At 40.3% G+C, this 22092-nt stretch overlaps 1 protein-coding gene across 1 annotated transcript in view; it reads left to right on the plus strand.

Annotated features, from left to right (window-relative positions):
- Window positions 1-22092, plus strand: part of LOC309865763 (olfactory receptor 7G2-like) — a gene marked incomplete at both ends in the record, with an annotated part of 192481 nt that overhangs the window by 148709 nt on the left and 21680 nt on the right. The gene's annotated exons all lie outside the window — the stretch shown is intronic.

Below are 22092 nucleotides of genomic sequence, written 5' to 3' on the forward strand. Positions count from 1 at the left end.
ATTTTCTATCTTCAGAACCTCAAAGATAAAGTTGCCACTGTTGTTTCCTTATACACTACATGGTTCTCTCTCATGCACTGTTCCTATTATAGAAAAGCAGCTCAGCAAACCCACTCTGATCACCCGGATGGAACAAGAAGATGAGATGAAAAGAGAAACAGGAAATCACCAAGATACCTGTTCAAGTGAGCAGTGGGCATAAATGAATGTTTTTTGTTTTTTGTTTTTTGTTTTACCACATCTGGTGGGGCTGAGGAAGAGGTACATTATGAAGAGTCAAACAGGGGACTTAAAAAAATACCCTCTAAATTTGAGTATAGAGCAGAGACCATTTGGTGTGAGTTTATTCATGTACTTTGTGAATTCCCTAGTCTTTGGCTTTTAACCTGTCATTTCATACTTTTTTAAAATGTTATGTTAGTCACCATACAGTACTTCATTAGTTTTTGATGTAGTGTTCCAAAGTTCATTGTTTGCATGTAACACCCAGTGCTCCATGCAGTAAATGCCTTCCTTAATAACCATCACCAGGCTCACGCCTCCCCCAGCCTGCTACCCTCTGAAACCCTCAGTTTGTTTCCTGGAGCCCGTAGTCTCTCATGGTTTGTCTCCCCCCTCTAATTTCTCACCTTCATTTTTCCCATCCTTCTCCTTATGTCCTTCATACTTTCCTGTGTTCTGAAAGAAAGATCTGTCTTGTGCTTTAATATTTACATTTAGAATCACTAATTCTTCCCCTTTTTTTTACACTCTTTTTAAAAAAATTTTTCAATTTATTTATTTTCAGAAAAACAGTATTGATTATTTTTTCACCACACCCAGTGCTCCATGCAATCTGTGCCCTCTATAATACCCACCACCTGGTACCCCAACCTCCCAACCCCTGCAACTTCAAACCCCCATTTTGTGTGTATAATATACCATAGCCTTTGCTTATTAACACAAAAACATGTAAATATCATTCTTTTGATCAAAATACATTTTTTCTTGCACATTGTCTTCCTAAGTTTAGGGTCTGTTTGAAGAGATCCACATGGATGTTAGTTTTGGTCCTTGTCATCCCACCATTTCAAAATCAAGGTTGTTTCCTGTTTGTTTCAGATTGGGCTTGGGCTTTGCCTGCTTTTGTCAGCATATTGACAAAAACTTACTTTCCCCCACTTTGTTCAGATGGAATGGTTCCCCTTAAAACCAAACAATCACAACATAAGCAAGATATTTTGGAGAAAGAAGCACTCAGTGGCAAGAAGGTAGGAGTCACACAAGAATTTCTTGCTGTCTGTTAGAAGTCCAGAGTTCCATGTAGTAGAAAAGGAAAACATGAACTAAGGGGGCAATTTGAGGCATTCATTTTACCAACAAAAAATAGGAAATTCTCTAAATACCATGAATATGAAGGAAGCTTACCCACTAGCTCCAAAAATGGTTGCAGAGAATCCTCAAAGTAAATATTTTCACAATGGACATTAGATACTAAATATTAAAAACATTCACTCCAAAGCATTTGTGTATTAAAACTTTAAAGAACCCTGATGAGAGCCATGTGGTATAAGATTCATCTTATTTAAGCTAATAAACTCGGATAGGAACTGTGTATATTCACTTAAAAAAAGTGTTAGATAAGCTCTAATTTTAATAAAGTGCGTGTTTATTTATTTATTCATTCATTTTAAAAAGAAAGTGCGTGTTTAAACCTGTCAGAATTTGAGTACGGGTTGGGGGGAGGAGATTCTCAGCCAACATAATGATTGTGATAAACCTTGTGATCACAACTAATTTTAACCAATAGGAGCAAACTCTTGGAGGAAGATCTGTTGAACAGAATAAAATTGCCTTGAGCATGAAATCTAGCATTACTCAGAATCAGAGGATTCATCCTGGCAAGAATCCCCATCAACACCTTCATCTTGGGAAAGCCCTCAGAGGTTGTTTACACCTTAACTCACATGAGAACATTCTTTCTGGGGAAAAATTCAATGACTGTAAAAATGATAAAAATACCTTCATCAGGAGTTCTTTCTTAGCTGTGCACAAGAAACCACATACAAGAGAGAAATCCTATGAATGCCCTGACTCTAGGAAAGTCTCAAGTTCAATCTTAGATGGTAAACATCAAAAAACTTGCATTAGGGAGAAATCTTTTCAGTGTAGCCAGTGTGGTAAAGTATTAGTGAACCACTCATCCATTGCATTGCACATGAGAACCCACATTGGAGAAAAACCTTTTAAGTGTAACCAGTGTGGGAAAGCCTACAGTTCAAACTCTTACCTCACACGACACAAGAGAATTCACACTGGGGAGAAGCCCTATGAATGCCATGACTGTGGAAAAACCTTCAGAGATAGTTCACTTCTCAGACAACATGAAGGAATTCATTCAAGGGACAAACCCTACAAATGTGATCAGTGCAGCAAAACTTTTAGTAGGAGCTCTAGGCTTACCATGCACAAGATAATACATACCAAAGAGAAGCCCTATTCCTGCACTGATTGTGGGAAAACCTTCAGCATTCTTTCATACCTCACAAGACATAAGAGAGTACACACTGGTGAGAAGTCTGTTGAATGCAGTCACTGTGGAAAAGCCTTAAGTAGTCCATCAGCTCTGAAGACACACCTGCGGATACATACTGGAGAAAAACCTTACAAGTGTGATCAGTGTGGGAGAACTTTTAGAATGAGCTGTAATCTTAATGTGCACAAGAAAATGCATGCTGGAGAGAAACCGTGTAATTGCATTGACTGTGGGAAAGCCTTCAGGGATCACTCATGCCTTAAAGAACATGTGAGAATTCACACTGGAGAGAAGCCCTTTGCATGTAATCAGTGTGGGAAAGCCTTCAGAGTGAAATCTTTCCTCACTTTGCACAAGAAAGTTCACATGAGAATGAAACAGTATGAGTGTAAGGAATGTGGGAAAGCCTTCAGTGGTTTCTTATCTCATAGGAGACATATGAAAAAACACACCAGGGAAAAGAAACCCTTCAAGTGTAGTCAGTGTGAAAAAGCTTTTAGGAGGCATGTGTCCCTTACAATACACATAAGAACTCACACTGGAGAGAAACCCTATGAGTGTGATCAGTGTGGGAAAACCTTTAGTGTAAGGTGCAATCTTACTGTGCACAAGAGAGTCCATACTGGAGAGAAGCCCTATCGATGCAGTGTGTGTGGACATGCTTTCAGTAAGCTGTCATCCCTTCGGCGACACCACGAGAGCACTCATGCTGGATAAAGCTCCAAGTAATGTCCACGTACAGTAGTTTTCAGTGAACTCTCAATCTTGAAGGCGTATAAGCAGATACTAACTGCAGAGAACTGGATGTAAAGAATGGAAAAACCCCTCTAAAAATCTGTAGGAGAAATATAAGTTATGCAGTGACTTTCATAAATCCTTTAAACATCTCCTAGATACATGACCAACTGATACTAAACGTAAAAACTTTGTAGTGTCTTCAAGACTTGTTGAGAAAAATAAATGCCTAATGTTTTAAGCCACCATTTTTACAGTGTGTGTGTGTGCATGTATTTTGGAAGGGAGGTTTTATTCACAAATGTGTCACCAATATAACCCATGTCAGGTTTTCAGAAATTTATGTATATAATTAAAAAATTGAATTGCTACTGGAGTACCAGGATGGAGGTTATCCATATAACTCACACTGGTCATTCCCTTTTCACTCTCTAATCACCCTAATTCTTGATACCATAACATGTGTACTCTGGATTCAATGCATTTTTTAAAAGGTTTTTCTTTTTAAAGTAATCTCTATAGGAACTCACAGCCTGAGATCAAGAGTCGTATGTTCCACTGACCTGGCCAGGTTCCCCTTTTTAACAGTTTTATTGAGATGTAATTTACATGTTGAAGTATAAAATTCAATGGGTTTTAGTATGTTTACAGAGTTATATGTCCTATTCTACCTGATACGATATCATTGTACCTGGATTCTGCTCAACAGTCTTTGTGAGAATCATCTGTGTTCTTTCTTCAGCAGAATTTTATTGTCATTGATACATAGCTTCCCATTTTATGAATATGCACAATTAATTCAACTGTTCTGGACATTTGGGTTGTTTATAGTTGGAGTATTTTTTTTAAATAGTTTACTTATTTGAGAGAGAGAACACAAGCAGGGGAAGAGACAAAGGGAGAGGGGGAAGCTGACTCCCCACTGACCAGAGAGCTCAGTCCCAGGACCCTGAGATCATGACCTGAGCTGAAGGCAGGTGCATAACTAACTGAGCCACCCAGGATCCCTATAGTTAGGGCATTTTATAAGTAATTCTGCCATGAGCATTTTTTTACATGTTTTAGTTCACAGCTGTACATATTTTTGTCAGGTATATATTTTAGGAGTGCAGTTTCTGGGTCATAGGGAATACACATAGTCACATTTATTCAACACTATCTAGTCACATTTATTCAACAGTATCCCACAGTTTATGAAGCAGTTGTTCAATTTTCAAGTATGCATGTCTGCTCTCCTGTTAATATTTTATATTGTCTTTTTCATTTTGGTCATTTTGACGTGTATGCTGGAAGAGGGTCATATTTTAATTTTTAAATTTTTAAAAACCTTTCATTTGGAACCAGTTTTGCACTTAATAGAAAAGTTCATATATCCCTTGGTTTCCCAGTGTTACTACAATTAATCTGTCACCTTCTTTCATCTGGTTAGTATTTTTTTGTGTGTGATCTCTAAGATTGTTTTTTAAAATTTTTTTCCTTTTTTTCATTTATTTTCAGCATAACAGTATTCATTATTTTTGCACCACACCCAGTGCTCCATGCAACCGTGCCCTCTATAATACCCACCACCTGGTACCCCAACCTCCCACCCCCTGCCCCTTCAAAACCCTCAGATTGTTTTTCAGAGTCCATAGTCTCTGGTTCACCTCCCCTTCCAATTTCCCCCAACTCCCTTCTCCTCTCCATCTCCCCTTGTCAACTCCATGCTATTTGTTATGCTCCACAAATAAGTGAAAACATATGATAATTGACTCTCTCTGCTTGACTTATTTCACTCAGCATAATCTTTTTCAGTCCCGTCCATGTTGCTACAAAAGTTGGGTATTCATCCTTTCTGATGGAGGCATGATACTCCATGTATATGGACCACATCTTCCTTATCCATTCATCTATTGAAGGGAATCTTGGTTCTTTTTGATGTCCGTTTTCCAGACAACCTCCAAAAGCCTTCCCAAGTAATTAGTAAATTGGCTTCTTTGCATGTACTCTTTACTATTACAGTATTTACCTCACTCACAAAGTGTTTTTGGTTAAAGAAAAATTTGAGAGAGTTGACTTTGTGGAGATGATCCCATGGTACATGCTCTGTATCCCCAGTCTCTATCCCTATGAGGACTTAAACACCACCTTGCTTCTCTTACTCTTCCAGTGATAATCTCTGCCTCAGAGAAAGCTGGGAGTTGGTCTGATGAGAAGTTCATCAGTTTTTCTTAAGGTCAGCCCCAAGAAATCCACGAATGGATTCCCAGTCTGGAGATGAGAGGAAACATATGGGAAGAGAATTTATGTACAGCTCTCCTCTCAGGTTCAGGAAATCTGGTCATTCATGAATCCTCTCTATGAGCTGTTATCCTCAAAGATTTGAAATGCTTTGGGGAAGAAATGATAGCATATATCTGGCTAATGAGGAGCTTTGGAAATTGAGCTCCCAGGCCCACAGAGACTAGAGTTTACCTGTGACCCCCTCCTCTCAAAGCAATGTTTATGTCAGGAAACACACCTGAGTCTCCTGAGGTCAACCTTCTTGCCCTGGAGCCCAGTTGCCTTGGTCCCTCTGCCTTTCCTGGAGACAGATTTCCCACCTCTGCCCTTCAATATCTAGAGGAAAGGTGAATTACTTACTGGTGACTTCAAGGCAATCTGATGTCCCCTACTAAATACTGTAAGAAATTGAATGTACAGTTTTTTTTTTTTTTTAATATTATCCTACTATCTGGAGGACATCTAAGAGGTAAAAGAAAGTCTGGTAGGATGAAGCTATATTGAATTTGTGGTCAGCTTTCATTTTCTGCTCTTACTCTGCTTTTTAAATTCCAGGGACGTTTTTCCTTACTTGAACATGAATTAGCACCTTTAGAAATCGGACAGATAGGGGCTCCTGGGTGGTTTGACTGAACCAGTTAAGCATCTGACTTCAGCTAAGGTCATGGTCTCAGAGTCGTGGGGGCTCCCTGCTTTGTGGGGAGCTTGCTTCTCCCTCTACTGTTCCTCTGCTGGTACTCACTTTCTCTGTCAAATAAGTAAAATCTTAAAAAAAAGGAACTGGACAGATAATTCTACAATTCACTGGTTTGCCTCATTTTGGTGGGCTGAGAATGGGACTAGGATGGGTGAGTTTGGCTTCTCAGTTTTCCCATATCTGATTCCAGCTTTTATCCTCAGAAAGCTCAAGTCTTGTCTTTACCTCTTACTTATAAGGACCTTGAGAGAGAAGGTTGAGACCCATTAGTCTGCCTTTCTAGTCTTTCTCTGAAAACTCTCAAAGAAAATACAGAATATTTTCTTTCATTTTTTAAAAGATTTTCTTTATCTATTTGAGAAAGGGAGTGAGAGCACGAGAGGGGAGAAGGTCAGAGGAAAAAGCAGACTCCCCACGGGCCTGGGAGTTGGACGTGTGACTCGGTCCCTGGACTCCAGGATCATGACCTGAGCTGAAGGCAGTCACTTAACCAACTGAGCCGCCCAGGCACCGAAGAAAATACAGAATATTTTAAACCATCAGAATAGCATAGTACTTTCCAGAATTAATGCTGACATTTTGGCCATATTAGCTTCAGACATTTAAAAAAAATACAGTAGTATACATTATATATGATTGGTTTTTTTTTTTTTTTTTTTTTAAGGTCTTACATATTTGACAGAGTGACAGAGAGGTAACACAGGCAGTGGGATTGGGCTCAATCCCAGAACCCTGAGATCATGACCTGAGCCAAAGGCAGACACTTAATGACTGAGCCACCCAGGCGCCCCATCATTATATATATAATTTTTAATTAATTTTTTATTTATTTTCAGCATAACAGTATTCATTATTTTTGCACTACACCCCGTGCTCCACGCAATCCATGCCCTCTATAATACCCACCACCTGGTATCCCAACCTCGCACCCCCAACCCCTTCAAAACCCTCAGATTGTTTTTCAGAGTTCATAGTCTCTCATGGTTCACCTCCCCTTCCAGTTTCCCCCAACTCCCTTCTCCTCTCTGACTCCCCATGTCCTCCATGCTATTTGTTATGCTCCACAAATAAGTGAAACCATATGATAATTGACTCTCTCTGCTTGACTTATTTCACTCAGCATAATGTCTTCCATTCCCGTCCATGTTGCCACAAAAGTTGGGTATTCATCCTTTCTAATGGAGACATAATACTCCATAGTGTATATGGACCACATCTTCCTTATCCATTCATCCATTGAAGGGCATCTTGGTTCTTTCCACAGGTTGGCAACCGTGGCCATTGCTGCTATAAACATTGGGGTTACAGATGGCCCTCCTTTTCACTACATCTGTATCTTTGGGGTAAATACCCAGTAGTGCAATTGCAGGGTCATAGGGAAATTCTATTTTTAATTTCTTGAGGAATCTCCACACTGTTCTCCAAAGAGGCTTCCCTATCATTATATTTTAAACTGAGGATCAGATCCAGATCCCACAGGGAAAGGCCTTTCTTTGCTTTTAGATGGGAATAACTATATCAGCATGGAAAAATCCTCTGTTACGTTACTATTCTCCCCCCCACTTCCCAGAGATTACCAGTCTGGAATTGGTGGATATTTGCCACAGGTAGTTTAATACTATTAGTACATGTGAACATATCTGATAAATCTCTGCTATAGAAAAAAATTGTAATTAGCCCAAATGCCCACTGATGTGAGAATGTATATTAAAATTAATCTTTTTGTGTCAGTATTAATAAATACAGAAAATACAGTATAAAGCCAAAATAAGTGGTTGAGTTGAATAATAATGTATAATAATAATGAGCTTGTAACATAATGTGACATAAGCACAGAATGTTTACGGCTACATCATTACACATGTGAAATATTCCAGGGTAATAATACATGTAAAGTTCAGTATCAAGTTTACCCTCAGTGGAAAATGAACTTCCATCTGTATTGAGATTATGTATGAATATGCCAGAGCTTAAAAGCAATCTGCATAGTTTTATTAAAAAAACTGGGGCAAGCTTGGCACAATAATCAAAATTTTGTCATGCCAGCTGGTGGGCTTAAGCATTTCATTGTCCCTTTGTCCTTGTTGGGATACTTAAATTGAACATAAAATGTGAAACAATTATTTTAAGGAGTATTTTATAATTATATAAATTTCATCATGCTATACCTATCATATAAATTGCTTTTCTCCTTTTATAAGTTTTGGTCTAATTTTATATAGTGAGAAGTAATGTAAATACTTAGATTTTTGCATTTTTAAAACATAACATTTAAAACATGAAGGATGATATAAATAGTATAAAATATTTAAATAACATGGTGTACCATGACTGTGCCATAACTTGTGTATGTATTCCCATACTTAAGGTTTGTTTTGGTTATTTCCTTTCTCTATTTCATTATACTGAGGGCTCCCAGTAGGGATTTGAGTACATCCTTTTCAGCCCTAAGATAGTCTTGGGGTGCTTTTGCCTATCTCTCTTCACTCTGTCTCACTCTCAGCTTGCTTCCTTTCTAGACATTAGGACTGTTCATTGCTAAAACTGAAAGTGATAGGAAAAGTCTTTGCAAGTCCCCACTTGTGCTGGGTGCTTTACATTATTAATTTTTTGTTCCTGCGATACCTTTGTATATTTTTTATAGTAGTTCCCATTATAAAAGTGAGAAAATTGGGACGCCTGGATAGCTCAGTCAGTTAAACATTTGCCTTCGGCTCAGGTCATGATCCGAATCCTGGGATCAAGTCCTGAATCCAGCTCCTTACTCAGTGGGGAGTGTTCCCCTGCCTCTGTGCGCATGCACCTTCTCTCTCTCTCTCTATCTCTGACAAATAAGTAAAATTTTTTGAAAAAATGAAAAAATTGAATCTGCTCAGAGAGGTTCAGGGACCTTCTAATGTCACAGATCCATGTTATAGTTGGGAGATTCGTGACTAAACCAAGGAGTGTCTGTGCTCAAGACTTATCCCTAAATGGTTTTTACGATCCCTTATCTTTCTCCAGGAAGAGAGTCATCAATTCTGCTCAGGGCCTCAGCTTGTGAAGCAGAGGGCTCGCATTATGTGGGCTCACTGTACTTGTGATTCTGTCATGTATTTGAGATGCTGTTGCAGAAATTCCTTTGTGGGAGTAGGCAGAGGCTTAGACACTGCTACCCATTCCTATCCCCTGTTGCCACTTTTGGGGGCATCATGATAAATTTCTCAGGAATCTGGATAAACCATGGGATATGAGAGGCGTGTAGAGGGTCCTGAGTAGGTCCACGTGGGACGATTCCTCTGAACCAGGGGCTGAGGTGGCCAAACCCGGAATATGAGGAAGGAGGTTGTGATCTATGGGTTACTCCTAACATTTTCTTTCTTTTAATTAAGTTGTAACATTGCTGTAGTTATAGATGTACAACATAGTGACTTGATATATGTGAATATTGATAAAATGATTACCAGAATAAGTTTCAGTAACATCCATCACCACACTTGGTCACACATTTTTTCTTGTGATGAGAACTTTTAAAAGATAACATTTTTAAGGGTGCTCCATTATGACCCAAGCATCTGCCATTGGCTTGGGTCATGATTCTGGGGTCCTGGGATCAGGTTCCACATTGGGCTCCCTGACCATCAGGGAGTCTGGTTCTCTCTCTACCCTCAGGGGCAACCCCTTTCCCTGCCCCGCCTTCTTGTGATCTTTTTTTCTCTCAAGTAAATGAAATCTTTTCTGAAAAGCAACATTTTTATATTGTCTATTATAGAAATAAAAGACAAGGGTTAAGACAAAAATAGGGACCTATGCTACTGGATAAAGAGATTTATTTTCACTTCAGAAACTGCAGTAAGAATGGAAAAATGATGGAAGAGAAAGACATTTTGGGGTATGTATCAAGGAAGCAAAAGGGTAAATATTTCTATCCAGGCTGTTATTCTAAGCACAGAGCTAGACTCTAATGACATCCATTAATATTTGAATATATTTGAAATTAATTATCTCTCCTTTCTTGTTTTCTTTCTTTTCCTTTTTTCTACTTTTATCTCATCATTATGTGGTTAAGGAGTGTTAAGTGGAAAAGGGAAAATACCAGTGAGAAAGAGGTAAGGAACTTCTAAAATTGTCATTTTTTTCTCCTGAACATAGATCTAATTGGGTAAAATATGCTAAAGTGTTACTGTTCGCATGTGCCCTGTCAGACATTTTGCATTTATTACTGTACGTCCCCATATTACCCTGAAAGTGTAATCACCCACATGTATATGCTTTTTTAAAAACGATTTTATTTGAGAGAGAGAGAGCATGGGGGTTGGGTGGAGGGGCAGAGGGAGAGGGAGAAGCAGCCTCCCTACAAGGAGCCTGACTGAGCTGAAGGCAGATGCTCAACCAACTGAGCCACCTGGGTGTTCCTTTGTGTATTTGCTTCTATTTCCTTCTTTCTGTCCATCAGCCTTTCTGGGGGCTCAAGTGTTCAGTGGCCTTGATATCAGGGTTAGGTAATTAAGAAATACTGTCTAGGCTTATGAGAATGACACTTAAAAATATTATTTTATTAAGTCTCCTTAAATGTCATTCTCCCGCTCTCCTGTTACAGAAAAGAGGTGCTTCACTCTAGCTTCAGAGAGTGACATTAGTCTTCAACTAATGGAGAGAAAATTGCAGCAAATATTTTCCCAGCCTACTTGTGTCCGCTCTCCTTAAGGGAAAGAATCGGAATTTGCAAACATTTTAAAATCCACCAAATCATTACTAGCAAGGCCACATGTTCCAAGTGATACAACTACAAGACTGGAGGGTCCCCAGCAGCCTGTGTCCCTGAGTGACTGTGGAGCAGACTGTGACCAGTGTCTGTAAATTATATGCACATGTGTCTAGCTCATGACTGATTCATACAAGCCTCTCTGAGCTGGCAGCGTTTTCTAAGCTTGACTTAGATCCTGCAGATGGGCTCTGTTTTGATGTTAGCCAGCACACAGCACATGTGTGTGTGTACCGGCATGGGAGCACAGCCATGGGAGCATAGGCATGGGACACAGAAGACCAAGGCATTGATGAGTATAGAATATCTTTCATGCCAAACTTAAGGTAGACCTGAAGCTGTAAGGCTTGTTTCAGAAGAGCTCAGGAGGCAAGTTGAGGAATGGCCAAAGATGGCACATTGTCTGAAGATGAACATTGTGTGTCATGCTGAAAGCCATTTTATTATTTTAACAAATGATGAATACAAGAATCAAGATGTATCCTGCCTTGTGAGAATGCAGTCCTCAGGTGACCACTTGTATAATTAGGGAAAGTTACTCCTTATTGAAGTATTTTTTTATTGAAGTATTTTAACCAATAAATGTCAACATTTTGTAACTGCCAATGAATTAATGGATCAAAGTGATAATTATTACAAAAAGCAAGAGAGTATGTGGGTCCTCATGAAAATATTTAAAAGGGTTTTCCAAAAAAATTGAACCTAAATCTAATTAGGCTTTCAGACTAGAGGTAGGCAGACTATTTCAATAAGGAGCCAGATGGAAAATATTTTATATACTATCAGGACAAACACAAAAACACAGAAACACTGGTGGAAGAAAAAGATGGGAGAGTGGTTATAAATTCTCAGTGTGGGCGAGGAAGGTGGTTTTGATTCTTCCTGAATGTATCTTGATACCTTTGTTAAAGGACTCAACTTTCCTAAGATAAAGGGGATTAAAAATTGGTTTACCTATAGGGGTAGCATTGATTGTGGAAAGGGGATTACCTTGAAGTTTAACTCTATATGAATATTAGAAAATAAAAATAAAAAAGGAATAAACTAGATTAAACTAAAATAAAAAAAAGAAATTTAAAAAATAGAAATGCAAAAGAAAAACACAGGTGTATGTATCATTGAGTTCAGGTTAGAAGGTTATTATGGAATTTGATGTACTAGACAGCTCACTATGATGGTAAGTAGGTTAAAAAATTATCTATATATAAAAAATGAGCCAAATAGTGGGAATAAATTAAAAATAAAAGTTGTCCTATGAAGTGGTGGTGGTGGTTCTCTTGTAGTTTTTTTCTTTTTTCCTTCCTGGTTGGTTTTCTGGGGGAGGGGCCTGCCACGTGGTTTTTCAGTCAATGATGTTCCCTGAGTTAAGTCCTCCTGCCCCCCTTTCAAGGGGGTGGGCTCTGAGGAAACCAGTTTTTTCAGGCTTTTGTTCTCTGGAGGTTTTTATGTTTGTTCACTTTTTTTTTCCTCTCTCACCTTGACCGCTTTTGATGGTTTTTGTAGGTTTAGAGGAAATCAAACTGCACCCTGATCTCCCTCTCAGAGAGAAGCCTCAGTCTGCTCCCCTGTAGGTACTGCAGAGCCCATATAAATTCCCTCTTGGCCACTGGCAGAGCAGGTTCTGAATCGCAGTCCTTGGGGATGCAGGATCTTCTGCTTGTACCCAAAACCACAGCAGGGCGGTTGTCTGGGCAGCTCCAGACCACCAGAGAGGTTCTAAGCAGCGATCGCATGCCGAGATTTTCCCGCTAGCCCAGGCTGGGAGTGCCTGGTCTTTCTGGGTCTAGGAGCTCCCTGCTCACTCGCACCTCTCTCAGGGGAGGCTGTGGGTAGCGCATGTGTCTCAGGCTCTGAGAGCGGGGTGCAGGTCCGAAAGCGCCAGGCTGGGCCTTCATGCACCTCTCTCAGGGGAGAGTTTGGGGTGCGTGTCTCAGGCTCTGAAACAATGGCGCAGGACTAAGAGCGCCGGGTGGGCCTTTGTGCACCTCTCTCAGGATGAGGGGGTGCGCGTGTCTGAGGCTCTGTAGCAGGGCTCAGTGTTTTGCTGTCTGGTGTGGCTCCCAGCCCATCACAGGAGCCAGACCCCATGCAATCTCGGGTGCACTGGCAGCTAAGGGACCAAGACTCAGTTTCTCCACTGCATTCCCTCTGGCTCAGCAGCAGGGGAGGCTGTCCTGTGTCTGGGGACTTAAGCCCCTGCCCCTAGCCGCCCCGATTCCCACAATTTCCCCCCTCGATCCTTTGCTCTTTTGGAGTGCTTTCAACCAGTCTCCAAGTTAATGCTGGTCCCCAGATGCAGGGCACTCTCGCTCGCTCGTATTAGGGGTATTACTTTCCAACCGGTCACCTCTGGTGGCTCCCTCCCCCTTTTGTTTATCTTCCAATATCAGTCCCGTGTCCACTCTGCTTTTCCTGACCACTGGCATCTTCTACCCCTGTAGAAATCCAGATGTGTATAATTCTGATCTCGAGCTGATTTCATGGGTGATCGGAGTTCTTTGGTAGGTAATCAGCTCACTTTAGGGTACAGGCTGAAAAGGCGCCACCTCCTACTTCCCTGCCATCTTGTCTCTGGAAAATATTTTAGATTTTGTGGGCCATGTGGCCTCTCAAAAGTACTCAACTCAGATGTAGCTTTCAAGGTGCCATGGGTGATAAAGAAATGAATGGCTATGTTCTCATAAGCCTTTATCAACTGAATCTTGCCCATCAGCTGTATTTTCTCAAACTGTTCTAGAATAGAGCCTCAATAATTTTATTTTAGAGTTACTGGCTTACAGGCATTTTTTACAGGCATTTTTAAAATTAACATACAGTGTATTATTTGCCCCAGGTGTACAGGTCCATGAATCATCAGTCTTACACATTTCACAGCACTGACCACAGCACATACCCTCCCCAATGTCCATAACCCAGCCACGATATCCCTTCCCCTCCCCCAGAAACCCTCAGTTTGTATCTTGAGATTAAGAGTCGTTTATGGTTTGTCTCCCTCCTGATCGCATCTTGTATTATTTTTTCCCTCCATACCCCCAACCCCCCGCCTCTCAAATTCTTCATATCAGAGGGATCATTTTCTTTCTCTGATTGACTTACTGTGCATAGCATAATACTCTTAGTTCCATCCATGTTGTTGCAGATGGCAAGATTTCATTTCTTTTGAAGGCTGCATGGTATTCCTGTGTGTGTGTGTGTGTGTGTGTGTGTGTGTGTGTGTGTACACACCACATCTTCTTATCCATTTATCTGTTGATGGACATCTAGGTTCTTTCCATAGTTTGGCTATTGTGGAAAGTGCTGCTATAAACACTCAGGTGCACGTGCCCCTTCAGATCACTACATTTGTATCTTTTTTTTTTTAAGATTTTATTTATTTATTTGACAGATCAGAAGTAGGCAGAGGCAGGCAGAGAGAGTGGGGGAAGTAGGCTCCCTGGTGAGCAGAGAGTCAGATGTGGGGCTTGATCCCAGGACCCTGGGATCATGACCTGAGCCAAAGGCAGAGGCTTTAACCCACTGAGCCACCCAGGCATCCCTAAATTTGTGTCTTTAGGGTAAATACCCAGTAGTGCAATTGCTGGGTCATAGGATAGCTCTATTTTCAACTTTTTGAGGAACCTCCATACTGTTTTCCAGAGTAGCTGCACCAGCTTGCATTCCCACCAGCAGTGTAGGAGGGTTCCCCTTTCTTTGAATCCTCGCCAACATCTGTCATTTCCTGACTTGTTAATTTTAGCCATTCTGACTGGTGTGTGGTGGTATCTCAAGTGGTTTTGATTTGTACTTTCCTGATGCCAAGAGATGTTGAGTACTTTTTCATGTGTCTGTTGGATGTCTTTTTTGCAGAAATATCTGTCCTGTCCTCTGCCCATTTCTTGATTGGATTATTTGCTCTTTGGGTGTTGAGTTTGATAAGTTCTTTGGATACTAGCTCTTTATCTGGTATGCCATTTGCAAGTATTCTGTCAGTTGTCTTTTGGTTTTGTTGACTGTTTCTTTTGCTGTGCAAAAGCTTTTGAGCTTCATGAAGTCCCAATAGTTCATTTTTTGCTCTTGCTTCCCTTGCCTTTGGTGATGTTTCTGAGAGGAAGTTGCTGTGGCTGAGGTAAAGAGGTTGCTGCCTGTGTTCTTCTCTAGGATTTTGATGGATTCCTGTCTCAAATTGAAGTCTTTCATCCATTTTGAGTCTGTTTTTGTGTGTGGTGTAAGAAAATGGTCCAGTTTCATTCTTCTGCATGTGGCTGTCCAATTTTCCCAACACCATTTGTTAAAGAGACTGTCTTTTTTCCATTGGAAGGTCTTTCCTGCTTTATCGAAGATAAGTTGACCATAGAGTTGAGGGTCCATTTCTGGGCTCTCTATTCTGTTCCATTGATCTGTGTGTATGTTTTTGTGCCAGTACCATACTTTCTTGATGATGACAGCTTTGTAATAGAGCTTGAAGCTTGAAACTGTGATTACACCAACTTTGGCTTTCTCTTTCAACATTCCTCTGGCCATTCAAGGTCTTTTCTGGTTCCATATAAATTTCAGGATTATTTGTTCCATTTCTTTGAAAAAAATTGATGCTATTTTAATAGGGATTGCATTAAATGTGTAGATTGCTTTAGATAGCATAGCCATTTTCACAATATTTGTTCTTTCAATCCATGAGCATGGAACATTTTTCCATTTCTTTGTGTCTTCCTCAATTTCTTTCATGAGTACTTTATAGTTTTCTGAGTACAGATTCTTTGCCTCTTTGGGTAGGTTTATTCCTCAGTATCTTATGGTTTGGGGTGCAGCTGTAAATGGGACTGACTTCTTAATTTCTCTTCTGTCTTATTTTTAGTGTATAGAAATGCAGCTGATTTCCATGAATTGATTTTATATCCTGACACTTCACTAAATTCCTGTATGAGTTATAGCAGTTTTGGAGTGGAGTCTTTGGGCTTTCCACATAAAATATCATATCATCTGCAAAGAGTGAGAGTTTTTGTTTGCTGATTTGGATGCCTTTTATTTCTTTTTATTGTCTGATTGCCAAGTCTAGGAGTTCTAGTACTATGTTGAATAGCAGTGGTGATAGTGGACATCCCTGCCATGTTCCTGACCTTAGGGGGAAAGTTCTCAGTTTTTCCCTGTTGAGAATGATATTCACTGTGGGTTTTTCATATATGGGGGATTTGACGATATTGAGGTATGTACCCTCCATCCCTACACTTTGAAGAGTTTTGATCAAGTAAGGATGCTGTACTTTGTCAAATGCTTTTTCAGCATCTATTGAGAGTATCATATGGTTCTTGTCCTTTCTTTTTTTTTTTTTAAAGATTTTATTTATTTATTTGACAGAGAGAGATCACAAGTAGGCATAGAGGCAGGCAGAGAGAGAGAGAGGAGGAAGCAGGCTCCCTGCTGAGCAGAGAGCCCGATGCGGGACTCGATCCCAGGACCCCGAGATCATGACCTGAGCCGAAGGCAGTGGCTTAACCCACTGAGCCACCCAGGTGCCCTGTCCTTTCTTTTTTTAATGTATGGCATCACATTGATTGATGTGCAGATGTTGAACCAACCTCACAGCCCAGGAATAAATCTCACTTGGTTGTGGTAAATAATCCTTTTAATGTACTGTTGGATCCTATTGGTTTAGCATTTTGGTGAGAATTTTGCATTTGTATTCACCAAGGATATTGGTCTGTAATTCTCCTTTTTGATGGGGTCTTTGTCTGGTTTTGGAATCAAGGCAATGCTGGACTCATAAAATGAGTTTGGAAGTTTCCTTTCCATTTCTATTTTTTGGAACAGTTTCAGAAGAATAGGCAATAATTCTTCTTTAAATGTTTGGTAGAATTCCCCTGGGAAGCCATCTTGCCCTGGGCTCTTGTTTTTTGGGAGATTTTTGATGACAGCTTCAGTGTCCTTACTGGTTATGGGTCTGTTCAGGTTTTCTGATTCTTTCTTTCTTTTGATTTTATTTATCTATTTGACAGAGATCACAAATAGGCAGAGAGGCAGGCAGAGGTTGGGGGAAGCAGGCTCCCTGCTAAGCAAAGAGCCCAATGTGGAGCTCAGTTCCAGGACCCTGAGATCATGACCTAAGCCAAAGGCAGAGGCTTAATCCACTGAGCCACCCAGGCACCTCTATTTCTTTTCTTTTTTTAAAAAAAGATTTTATTTATTCATTTGACAGGCAGAGAGCACAAGTAGGCAGAGTGGCAGACAGAGGAAGCAGTTTCTCTTCTGAGCAGGGAGCCTGACGCAGGGCTTCATCCCAGGACCCTTGATCCCAGGACCCAAGCTGGAGGCAGCTGAGCCACCCAGGTGCCCCCAGGTTTTCTATTTCTTCCTGGTTCAGTTTTGGTAGTTTATATGTCTCTAGGAATGCATCTATTTCTTCCAGTTGCTAAATTTGCTGGTATATAGTTGCTTATAATATGTTATTATAATTGTTTGTATTTCTTTGGTGTTGGTTGTGATATTTTCTCTTTCATTCATGATTTTATTAATTTGGGTCCTTTCTTTTCTTCTTTTTGATAAGTCTGGCCAGGGGGTTATCAATCTTTTTAATTTTTTTCAGAGAACCAGATCCTAGTTTTGTTGATTTGTTCTTCTGTTCTTTCGGTTTCTATTTCATTGATTTCTGGTCTGATCTTTATTATTTCTCCTCTTCCGCTGGGTTTAGGCTTTGTTTGCTGTTCTTTCTCCAGTTCCTTTAGGCGTAGGATTAGGTTGTGTACTTGAGACCTTTCTTGTTTCTTGAGAAAGGCTTGTGTTGCTATACACTTTCCTCTCAGGACTGCCTTTGCTGTGTCCCAAAGATTTTGAACAGTTGTGTTTCCATTTTCATTTGTTTTCATGAATTTTTAAAATTCTTCTTTAATTTCCTAGTTGACCCATTCATTCTTTAGAAGGATGCCCTTTAGCCTCCATGTATTTGGATTCTTTCTAACTCTCCTCTTGTGACTGAGTTCTAATTTCAGAGCATTGTGGTCTAAAAATATTCAGGGAATGATCCCAGTCTTTTGGTACCAGTTGAGACCTGATTTTTGACCCAGGATGTGATCTATTCTGGAGAATGTTCCATATGCACTAGAGAAGAATGTGTGTTCTGTTGTTTTGGGATGGAATGTTCTAAATATATCTTTGATGTCCATCTGGTCCAGTGTGTTATTGAGAGCCTTTATTTTCTTGTTGATCTTTTGCTTAGATATCTGTCCATTTCACTGAGGAGGGGACATTAAAGTCCCCTACTATTATTGTATGATTGTCAATGTGTTGTGCTCGCTTCGGCAGCATATATACTAAGATTGTCGATGTGTTTCTTTGATTTTGTTATTAGTTGGTTTATATAATTGGCTTCTCCCATGTTAGGGGCATAGATATTTAAAAATTTTATATCTTCTTGTTGGACAGGCCCTTTAAGTATGATACAGTGTCTTTCCTCATCTATTATTATAGTCTTTGGCTTAAAATCTAATTTATCTGACATAAGGATTGCCACTCCAGCTTTCTTTTGATGTCCATTAGCATGGTAAATTGTTTTCCACCCCCTCACTTTAAATCTAAAGTGGGTCTAAAATGAGTCTCTTGCAGACAGCATATTGATGGGTCTTATTTATTTATTTTTTTTATATAGTCACTGTTTATTTCATGAAAACTGAGGTTCTGCTGAGGGCTGAGCAGCACTGGCATTGAAAAAAATAGAATCATCATAAAGTCTGTGTCCGGACATCTCCTTTGGGAGCTCAAGGGGGAGGTGGTGGGGCACCAGTGGGACCAGGCTCTAGCGCTAGGCCTCCTGGCTCACTCGCCATGCCTCCCTACCCACATAAAAGTGCAACACTCAGTGCATGGCCCAGCCCCAATGGGTCTTATTTTTTTTTTAATCCATTCTGGTACCCTAGGTCTTTTGATTGGGGCATTTAGCCCATTTACATTTAGTGTAACTATTTAAAGATATGGATTTAGTATCATTGTATTGCTTGTAAGGTGACTGTTACTGTATATTGTCTCAATTCCTTTCTGGTCTGTTTATTTAGGCTCTCTTTGCTTAGAGCCTATATTTAGGCTCTCTCTTTGCTCTCTTTCAATATTTCCTGTAGGGCTGGTTTGGGGTTTGCAAATTCTTTTAATTTTTGTTTATCCTGGAAGCTTTTTATCTCTCCTTCTATTTTCAGTGACAGCCTAGCTGGATATTGTATTCTTGGCTGCATAGTTTTCTTATTTAGGGCTCTAAATATATCATGCCAGTCCTTTATGGCCTGCCAGCTCTCTGTGGATAGGTCTGCTGCCTGCCAATCTAATATTTCTACTGTTCTATGTTACAGACTTATCCGGAGCTGCTTTTTTTTTTTTTTAAGATTTTATTTATTTGACAGAGATCACAGGTAGGCAGAGAGAGAGAGAGAGAAAGGAAGAAGCAGGCTCTCCACTGAGCAGAGATCCCGAAGTGGGGCTCGATCCCAGGACCCTGGGATCATGACCTGAGCCAAAGGCAGAGGCTTTAACCTACTGAGCCACCCAGGCGCCCCTTGTCCTGAGCTTCTTTCAGGATTTTCTCTTTGTCACTAAGACTTGTAAGTTTTACTATTAGACGACAGGGTGTTGACTTATTTTTATTGACTTTGAGGGGCGGTTCCTTGTGCCTCCTGGATTTTGATGCTTGTTCCCTTCACCAAATTAGGGAAATTTCTCTAATTTGCTCTAATTTGCTCCAATATACCTTCTGCCTCTCTCTTTCTTTTTCTTTTGCCCATTATCCTAATATTGTCATCTTATGGTATCACTTATCTCTTGAATTCTCCTCTCATGGTCCAGTGGTTGTCTCTTTGCTCACTGTATTCTCCATCATTTGGTCTTCTATATCACTAATTCTCTCTTCTGCCTCATTTATCCTAGCAGTAAGAGGCTCCATTTTTTTTATTGCACCTCATTAATAGCTTTTTTTAAATTTCAGCTTGGCTAGATTATAGTTCTTTTATTTCTCCAGAAAAGGATTTTATTTCTCCAGAAAGGGAATCTTTAGTATCTTTCATGCTTTTTTCGAGCCCAGCTAGCACCTTGATAACCATCATTCTGAACTCTGGTTCTGACAGATTACCAATGTCTGTATTGATTAGCTTCCTAGCCATTGGTACTGCCTCTTGTCTCCTTTTTGAGGTGAGTTTTTCCTGCCTTGTCATTTTATCCAGATGAGAATAGATAAATGAGAGAAGAAAATATAAAAGGGGAGCAACAACCCCAGAAAAATACACACTAACCAAATCAGAAGAGACCCAAAACCTGGGGGAGAGAAGAAAGGGAGAAAAAAAGAAAAAAAATGTATTAGACTGGTGATTAAAACAGAGCCACACACTTGATTTTGTGTATATTTTGGTCTGTTAGAAGAAACTACCTCCCAAAATTTTAAAGAAAGAAAAACATACATATACGAAAATAAAGGTAAACACAATGAAGGGGTGGAATATGACCGTAAAGATGAAAATTTAAAGATTCTAAAAAAGGAATTTTTAAGGTAAGAAGTTTGTTGAAAAAAGAAAAGAAAAAAAAGGAAAGAAAGTGATCAGGCTGGAGACTAGAGCAAAGCCACGTGCTAGATTTAGGGTATATTTTGATTAGAAAAAATTGTTTCTTAAATTTTAAAGAAAAAAAAACCTGTATATGTAGGCAAAAAATAAGGTTAAATATAATGAAGGGTTAAAATATGATGATAACAATGAAAATTTTTTTAAAAAGATTTTTTGAAAAGGTATCAATAAGAATCCACAGACTCTCCTGGTTCATCTACCCTTCTGATTTCTCCCAACTCACTTCTCCTCTCCTCCACCCAATGTCCTCTATGTTATTCCTTATGCTCCACAAGTAAGTGAAACCATATGATAATTGACTCTCTCTGCTTGACTTATTTGAGGGTTTTGGAGGGGAGAGAGGTGGGGGATTGGGAGAGCCTGGTGGTGGATATTAAGGAGGGTATGTATTGCATGGAGCACTTGGTGTGGTGCATAAACAATGAATCTTGGAACAGTGAAAAAATAAAATTAAATTAAAAAAATAAAGATCTCTATTTTAAAAAACATTTGTACAAAAAAGGTATTGATAAAATAGTTTTAAAAATTAAAATAGGAAAGAAGAAAGAAAAAATGAACTTAAAAAATTTACTTTGAGGGACGCCTGGGTGGCTCAGTTGGTTAAGCAGCTGCCTTCGGCTCAGGTCATGATCCCAGCGTCCTGGGATCGAGTCCCACATCAGGCTCTTTGCTCGGCGGGGAGCCTGCTTCTCCCTCTGCCTCTGTCTGCCATTCTGTCTGCCTGTGCTCGCTCTTCACCCCCCCCCGATAAATAAATAAAATCTTTTTTAAAAAGTTTACTTTGAAAGGCTAAAGGATCATGGGAAAAAAGCCTTGAATTCTGTGTGTTGCTTTCCTTTTGCTCTGGAATTTGGCAATTCTCATTGATTCATGAACTTTGTCTTGGCTGGATGTTTTTCCTGCTTTTCTGGGGGGAGGGGCCTATTGCAGTAATTCTTAAATTTCTTTACTGGAGGTGGAATTGCACCATCCTTGCCAGGGGCCAAGCTAAGCGATCTGCTTGGGTTCGCTCTTGGAAACTTTTGTTCCCTGAATGATTTCCATAGAGCTTTGGAGAATGGGAGTGAAGATGGAGGCCTCCCAGTCTCCAGCCCTGTAGGAGCTGAGAGCTCAGGGCCCCCTACTCAGTGCACCCTCAGAGAAAAGCAGCCAATCTCTCCTGTCTCCCTGGTCTCCAGCCATGCTCTGAGCTCACCTGGCCTGTGACTGAACGTTTCTGTCTCTGTCACACGGCCCTGTTTGGAGTCTCCAAACCCAGCATATTCCTGTTCTGTGCTCCCCTGCTGCTTCCCCCAGAGGAGAAAGATGAGTCTCCCCAGATCTGCCACTTCCGGCGTCCCTGCTCATAGATTAGTGGCCTGGCTGTGCCTCGATCATGGTTTTTTAAGGTAACCTCGAGCTGAGAGTGCTCTCCTTGGCTCTGTATCTACAGCTGGCTTCCCCACTCTGATGCCTGTGGGCTCTGTCACCCTAAGACATCCCTAGTCTTTCTGTAACCCTGTGGGTCCTGAAACTACACTGTCTCCTCACTGTCCCCATGAGGGCTCCATCCCCCACTTAGCCTCTGGAGTGA

This window comes from Mustela nivalis (genome assembly GCF_964662115.1).
Source record: "Mustela nivalis genome assembly, chromosome: 1".
Taxonomy (NCBI): domain Eukaryota; kingdom Metazoa; phylum Chordata; class Mammalia; order Carnivora; family Mustelidae; genus Mustela; species Mustela nivalis.